The sequence below is a fragment of the Arachis duranensis genome, chromosome 1, assembly GCF_000817695.3.
Source record: "Arachis duranensis cultivar V14167 chromosome 1, aradu.V14167.gnm2.J7QH, whole genome shotgun sequence".
Classification (NCBI taxonomy): Eukaryota; Viridiplantae; Streptophyta; class Magnoliopsida; order Fabales; family Fabaceae; genus Arachis; species Arachis duranensis.
This window is the reverse complement of record NC_029772.3, coordinates 89256610-89264553: the sequence shown is the minus strand read 5'-3', so window position 1 is coordinate 89264553 and position 7944 is coordinate 89256610. Positions and strand designations below refer to the sequence as shown.

Here is a 7944-nt window from a genome sequence, read left to right as displayed (position 1 = left end):
TTTTATTTTTATTATTATTATTTTTATTTTTTTAATAAAAAAAGAAAGAAAACGAAAAAAACGGGGGAAGGAGTACGAACGAAAGACAAAGGAAAGAAGAAAAGAAAAAAATATATATTTAATAAAAGAAAAAAGAAGGAAAACATAACAGGGGAGGGGAGAACGAAAGAAAAAAAAGGGAGTGTAACGGAAAAAAGAAAAAAAATATAAACGTAAACAAAAAGATTTTTTTTGAAAATATTTAAAGTAAAATTTAAATAAAATTAAAAATAAAATGCCTAATTTAAGCAACCAAATAACTAATAGTTGTTAATCACAGTCAATTCCCGGCAACGGCGCCAAAAACTTGGTGCGGTATTTTACAACCCACAAACTAACCGGCAAGTGCACCGGGTCGTACCAAGTAATACCTTACGTGAGTAAGGGTCGATCCCACGAGAATTGATGGATCAAGCAACAATGATTGATTGATTGACTTAGTTAGGCAAGCAAAAAATGGTTTTGAGATATTCAAAAGATTTAAATTCGAACTCAGAATATAAAAATGATAGACAAATAAATAAATTGGGAATAAAATATTGAGAAAGCAGTTAAGGTTTCAGAGTTATCTACTTTTTCGGATTGATTTTTATTACTAATTAATTTAATCATGCAAGATTTAATTTCATGGCAAACTATATGTGACTAGACTCTAATTCCTTAGACCTTCCTAATCTCCTCTAAAATTTATTAATTGCCAATTTCTTGGTCAATTAATTCCAATTAGAGGGTGATGATCAATTTCTAGTTTATATGCCAAAAGAATCCTAATTATCCAAAAATAAGGGGATTATATGTCACGTATCCCGTTAAATACAAACAATTAGAAATTCAGTATAATATGTTTTCAAGCTGTTGTTCAAGTAAAGAGCTTTTCCAAGTTTTACAAGAACTCAATTAGAACATGTGTCATACTTCCATTCCACCCATATTCATAAAATAAAGAACGAAAACAATTATTGAAATATAAATCTAAACATGAATTAAATTAAAAAGATCAAACGAATCAATCCATGAAAATAGACAGAGCTCCTAACCTTAACAATGAAGGATTAGTTGCTCATGGTTCAGAGAGGAAAAAATAAGGGTTCTGGTAACAATGTGTGTTGTGTTCATGTGATGGCATCTAAATTCCTATTTATAACTAATCCTAATAGATCTAAAATCTAATTATCTAAAATAAAAATAATATCTTTTCCTAAAAGATAAGATTTGAATTTAAATTCAAATTAATTAACTACTCCGCGTCTTGTAACGTGGGGACCACTTGGCTTCACTAGATCTGCGCCTAACTTGGGTGCTAAAATGGGACCCAAAAATCACCCCTCAGTGTTTTCTACGTTTTCTGCACGTGGCGCATGTCACGCGTACGTGTCAGTCACGCGGACGCGTCGATCACGCGCACGCGTCGCTGAGCAAATCTTCAAATCACGCGTACGCGTCCGTCACGGATACCTCAAATTCACGCGCACGCGTCAGGCACGCATGCGCGTCGCTCCTCGCAGCCATCTCGATCATTTGATTCTTGTGCTGCAGAAACTCCATCAAATCTAGCCGAATGCTACCTAAAATAAACAGTATTGCACAAAACTCAAAATAGCATCCATAGTGGCTAAAATATAATTAATTCTTGATTAAACTCAACAAAATCCATGCAAATTCACGAGAAAAAGATAGACAAGATGCTCACGCATCAACAGTCCCGTTTAAGACTACTCTTAAACTCCTACCAAGGTGAAAGAAGCTCCACATGCGAAAGTTGTAACTTCATCGCCATCTTTGCCATAGTATCTGCTACCGTATTTGCATCTCTCATAATCAAACGAAAGTCAACACGCCAATTCAATGCATGATATCTCTTATTTTGAGCACCAATGGATCAATAAACCCAAAACCATCTTGAGTAACAAGATTAAATGCTTCCACACAATCCGTCTCACAAATAACATCTCGTTGACCCACATCCCAGCTAAGAGATATCCTCTCCAAATAGCAAACAATTCTCCTTGAAGAATATTATTACTCTTAACCATTCCTAAACACCCCCTTTGCCAGCTCCCATTACAATCTCTAATAACACAAGCAAAACCAACACTATCACCCGAACCAAAATAACTAGCATCACAATTAATCTTAAAAGTACCAATGGATGGGGGATGCCAAAAACCATTTAGAGTATAGGGAAATGACATAAGTTGTAATTCAAAAATATTCCTAAGCTCCTTTTCTGAAGTTAATGCCAGACAAATCACTTTTTTCGGAGGCCATGTTTCATGGGGGATTAAAGATGTCATTATTCCTTGCTCGTCATATCCACCAAAGTCCCAAAAAGAACTTGAACGGATGCTCTCTGTTATGATACAAGAACCAGTTCTTCAAATCCAAAAGATGACAAGAAATATCCAACCTATGCCAGACAAGCTGAGATTTTGGACAATCCCGAATACAATGTAAAACCGATTCCTGGCTAGAAAGACATCTTGGACACCTATCCGATGATGACATCCCTCTTATAAAGCAAAAATTTGCAGTAGGAAGAGCCTCCTTAAGACACAACCAAGCCAAAAACTTATGCTTTTCCGGAACAAGCTGACGCCAAAGCCAAAGCCAAAGCCAATTCTCCCGCTCCTCCCAACCAAACAGCTGCTTACACAATCACAAGTAACCATTGCGTGAGTCATAGACTTTGGCAGCAGACCCACTCCAATACCAACCAACTTCTAGACCTGCTTGTTCATCTGAATTGTAAGAGAGAATATTACCTTTCAGATTTTGAGATAAAGGATAATAAAGAGTATCCAAATGCCACCTACCAACCGACCAAATATTTTGTATCCGAAGATTCAAATCAGAAATGTGAACATAATCTATCTCATTAGATAACCGTCCTTCTCTCCTCCAGTTAGAAAACAAAAAATTATGGTTCAAATATCCAATACACCAAGCAAACCCATCCTTCAACACTTCCCAAGCCTTGCAAAGACACCTCCAAATGGGAGAGTCCTTGTTCTTAGGATAACTAAAACAGTCATATAGAGATGATCGGTATTTGGCATCCAACAATTGGACCCATATCTTGTTTGGCTACTGGAAAAAAGTCCAAACTAGCTTCCCAAGAAGAGCAATATTTACACAATAAGGATCTCTAATCCCCAAACCTCCATATTTTTTTTGGAGTAACCAGTACCTTTCAGCTAACAAGATTCAATCTTCTTCCATTAACTTGCCCTTTCCAAAGAAAATTCCTCATCATAGACTCCAATTTACTAATGATTCCTTTGGAAAAAATAGAGACCTGCATCTGGTACGTAGGAATAGTGGCAGCAACATAATTAACCAAGTAGAGTCTATCAGCCCAATTGAGTAAACTCCCTTTCCAGCTTGCTAGCCTACTCCGAATCTTATCCACGACACCATTGAAAGTTGAACGAGTCACCCTATAATGGCTAAGGGTAACTCCAAGATACTTGCCCAAGTCCTGGACAAATCTGATAGAGGATACCCCAGTGAAAACCTCTTTTCTTGTTGCAGAGACATTGTTGGAGCAAAGCGCTTTAGACTTTTCCACATTAATCTTCATCCCAGATGCTTTGCAAAAAGTCTCTAAAACCAACATCACATTTTGCACTTGTCTCTTTGTAGCTTTACAGAATAGAAGCAAGTCATCTGCAAACATTAAGTGGGATATTCTTGGTCCCCCTCTAGAAATAGCAACCGGCTCCCACAAGCCCAAATCAACCTGATGACTGATAAAACATGCCAATTGCTCCATACACAACACAAAAAGATAGGGTGACATAGGGTCTCCTTGTTTAAGACCTCGGCTAGGAGTAAAGCCATTCAGACGATTCCGATTCCAAAGAATAGATAAGGAAGAAGTAGTGACACAATTCATAATCAAATTAACTGTAGAAATAGGAAAACCAAAGCTCTTAAGGGTATGATCTAAAAACCTCCAGTCAACTCTATCATAAGCTTTCTCCAGATCAATCTTAAAGGCCAGTGTGCCTTTCTTTGATTTAGTCTTCTTCATAAAGTGGAGGACTTCTTGAGCAATAATGATGCTGTCAGAAGTTTCTCGTCCTGAAATAAATCCTCCTTGAAGTGGGCCAACAATCTCCACAAGATGAGGACGAAGCCTATTAACAAGGACCTTCGTGATGATCTTGTAAACTACATTGCAGAGACTAATCAGCCTGAAATCTTTCATAGATACCGGTGATTCAACTTTTGGAATGAGAACCAATAAAGTCTCCAACATTCTCGGATCAAGAGTAACACCGGAGAATGCCTGCTTAACCATCTTCCAAACATCAAGACCAATGATCTCCCAATATTCTTTGAAGAAGAAAGCTTGAAACCTATCAGGACCCGGAGCTTTGAAAGAGTTCATGTGTAAAACAGCTATTCTGACTTCCTCCATAGTAACTGGTGCCGTAAGATTATTGCAAGCTTCCTCATTCAGAGAAGGAAGAGGCACATCACCAAGGCAACCCAAATCAACATCATCCAAATGACAGAATAAGCTTTTATAGAAAGACTCTGTTTCTTGACTCAGAACCTCTGGATCAGTTTCCCACACTCCATCCTTGAGAAAAAGGCCATGAATCTTATTATGCTTCCTTTGCGCAAGAGTTTGAATATGAAAGAATCTTATATTCCTATCCCCGAACCTTACCCACTGCTCTCTAGACTTTTAGAACCATAGGAGCTCTTCTTGCACTAGAGTATTATTATAATCATCAAGCAACTGTTGCTCTTTCTGACACAAATAAATACTATCCACCACTTCCAAACGCTTTTGTAAATAATTAATCTACTGCTCTAAATCACATTTCTTAACAAAAATGTTACCAAATACCTTCGAGTTAAACTCTAGTGAATTCTTCTGTACTTTCGAAAGCTTGCCATGAATCCCTCTATTACCAGACCACCATGACTGGTTCACAATATCCCTATACCCAGGATGAGTAGCCCAAGCAGCAACAAATCGGAAAGGTCGATTCCCTTTAGGCTGAGGACGACCTTTACAATGCACCAGAATAGGAAAATGATCAGACTGAAGCCTATTTAAAACTTCTGCATAAGCTTCTGAAAAGATAGATAACTAACTACTATTTATACAAACTCGAACAAGCTTTTTTGCCACGTCAACATAATTTTTCATCCTCCTGTACTAAGAAAACCGCCTCCCAATAGTCTTCAGATCAAACAAACCACTATCCCCCAATGAAGTAGCAAACATGTCTGCTATTTGATGAGAAAATTGACAGCCCTTAGATTCATGAGAAAATTTGACTTCATTAAAATCACCAAGAACAATCCAAGGTCCTTGAAAAATCATGGATTGTGCAACAAGATAAATTATCAAAGTGAACCTCAACAGTAACACCCTGATCAAAAGCATCAATGAACTTACAACAAACACTCTTCATAGAGGATAGAAACTAAATACCTCCCTTATGCCCCTTTGCTTCTACTATACCAATAGAGTGATACCCCAACCTTTCCCAAAATAATTTTAAATGCTGAAAAGGGGAGTGAGTTTCAACCACAATAAAGAAAACAGGTCTAAATTTTCTAACAAGTTCCTTACAATGCACCCGGGCTAACTTATTAGAAGCATCCCTAATATTCTAAACAATCATATTTAAACTATCCATAAATAATAGGGACAGAATAAATAAGAACATAAACTCTAAACAGAATCACCAACCTCAATAGGTGGTTTGTCTTGCGGTACTGGCACACTCTGATCCTCAATAATTGCCACCTTCAGATCCCCTGACACTGCACCTGCCATGCTTCCATCTACTAAGGTTTCCTTCGTTATGCCACCATTTTTATCAACTGGCGAGTTCTGCAGGGAGGAAGGCCGCGGACGCTTTCGTAGAGAAATTCCACGACGTATAGGAGTTCTGCACGATGGAGATGGCGCAATTTCATGTTTTTCTCGCTTCCCTATCCTAATGCCAATTGATTTACCTCCATCACCATGCACATTGGGCCTTGGAATCCTTCTCGAACCATACTTGTGCTGCTTTCCATCTTGGTCCTTCAAACCTGATGCCTGGCCCATTGTGAATTTTTCCTTACGCAGCACTTGTTGCCAGCCCTCTCCATCATCCATGCATGCCTCATTAACATGACCATCAGGCACGTGAGGAGCCAATGATTCCGTAACCACATCCTTTCCTTTAACAACTCCTAATTTCTCACCCAAATTACGAGGATTCTCACCCAAATCATGAGCTTCTGATTTAGCATCTTTTTAAATCTCATGATTATTGTGTGGCACTAGTGTCGGGGCTTTATTATTTTTTCCATCACTAAAAGAATTTCTGTTTCCTTCCAAGGACTCCTTCTCCATGCACAACGATTTATCATGCTCATACCGTGCACAAGTAGCACAAATCAACTGTAAACTCTCGTACTCCACTTCATAAGTCACACCCTCCACTATAATATGTTTAATTATAGGCAACTCAAGATTAATTTGAACACAAGCTCGGGCATATTTTCCTCTTTCTGCAAGCTTAGTGGCCAAATCTACTTTTACCAGAACCCCTATTGTAGAAGCGATTCGCAACATTGCTTGTTCCTGGTAGCACCAAATTGGAAGTCTCGAGACTCAAATCCATACCAGCATTGATCCAAAGGATTTTTTGCATGGCCTAAAATCCACATCCCATGGCTTTACTGCAACATAGTGACTGTCTATCAACCACGGGCCACCAAGAATGACTTTCTCACGATCTGCAGCAATATCAAATTTAACCAAAAAATAACCAAATCCCACATCCAACAAATCAAACCCTCCTTTGATGCGCCATACTATCCGAAGCTTATGCATGAGAGCCGTGTAGCCATAATGCTTATCCAACATCTTGATCACGATGGCTTCCTTATAAGGTTCAGCTAGACAACTCTTTGCCTCCTTGGTAAAACTGACACTTGGTGTACGAGAATCACCTGCTTACCTGTCACCGTCGCGATACCATCCCCAGATAAAGACCCTACTAATGCAAAGGCCTTAGATTTTTCTGCACCAATGACTTTATCTCTAAAAGAGACCTTGGATGGCTTTTCTAACCCCTCTCGAGAAGAACCCTCCTTAGCACCGGATACACACCCACCCACGCTCTCCGCCTTATCTCTTTGGATGGCATGGCCATCTTCCTCACTGTGTTTCACCCTCAATCACTCGCCCCCGCTCTCTCCTTCACTCATTTTCCTTGAGTACGGAGTACGTTCTCTTTCTCTACTGAAACCTAGTTTAACATATGAAAAAAGAATTATAACGTGCATTCACAAAATATGGACAAAAAAAGTATGAAAACAGATGAACATGGTTTACCAGCAAGCAACTGAAACATGGCACACCATATACACTAATGCAAGAGCAAACACCAAAACAACAAACTAAGAAATGAGAACAAAAATCTCAATTTGACCACAAACCCAGTCTGCAGTGGTTTGAGAATCATGCATTATGTTGAAAAGCAAATCGTGAGTGTGACATTTTGTCCGTTTCAAAATTGAGTTGATTAAATTCGATTTCTGCTAACAAAATTATAATGAACAAAATTATCTTCTTTTTTAGCTTTTAGTGACATAATTCCAAACATTTGGCAGAGTAAAAGAATTTCAAGCAATAAGCATATCAACTGCAAGCAATTTTGGATCTTGAAAAGCAATGAAAAACAGCAAACACATAACTAGGTTATGTGCTCTAAAACTCAATCACTATGTAACTATTTTCTCCCCTTAAATTTCAAACACCACAAACTCAAAAGCACTCACACAACTTTTTAAATTGTAACTTTATTCAAAGTTAACAACGATGCTAACTATCTCATATTAGTGTCATCATCGAATCATCAAAAATTTAGTGTCAAAAATATC

At 38.2% G+C, this 7944-nt stretch overlaps 1 pseudogene; it reads right to left on the bottom strand.

Moving 5' to 3' along the window:
* Positions 1-1732: 1732 nt before the first annotated feature.
* LOC107458516 (uncharacterized) lies at positions 1733-7214 on the bottom strand (annotated as a pseudogene).
* Between the last annotated feature and the right edge of the window lie 730 nt (positions 7215-7944).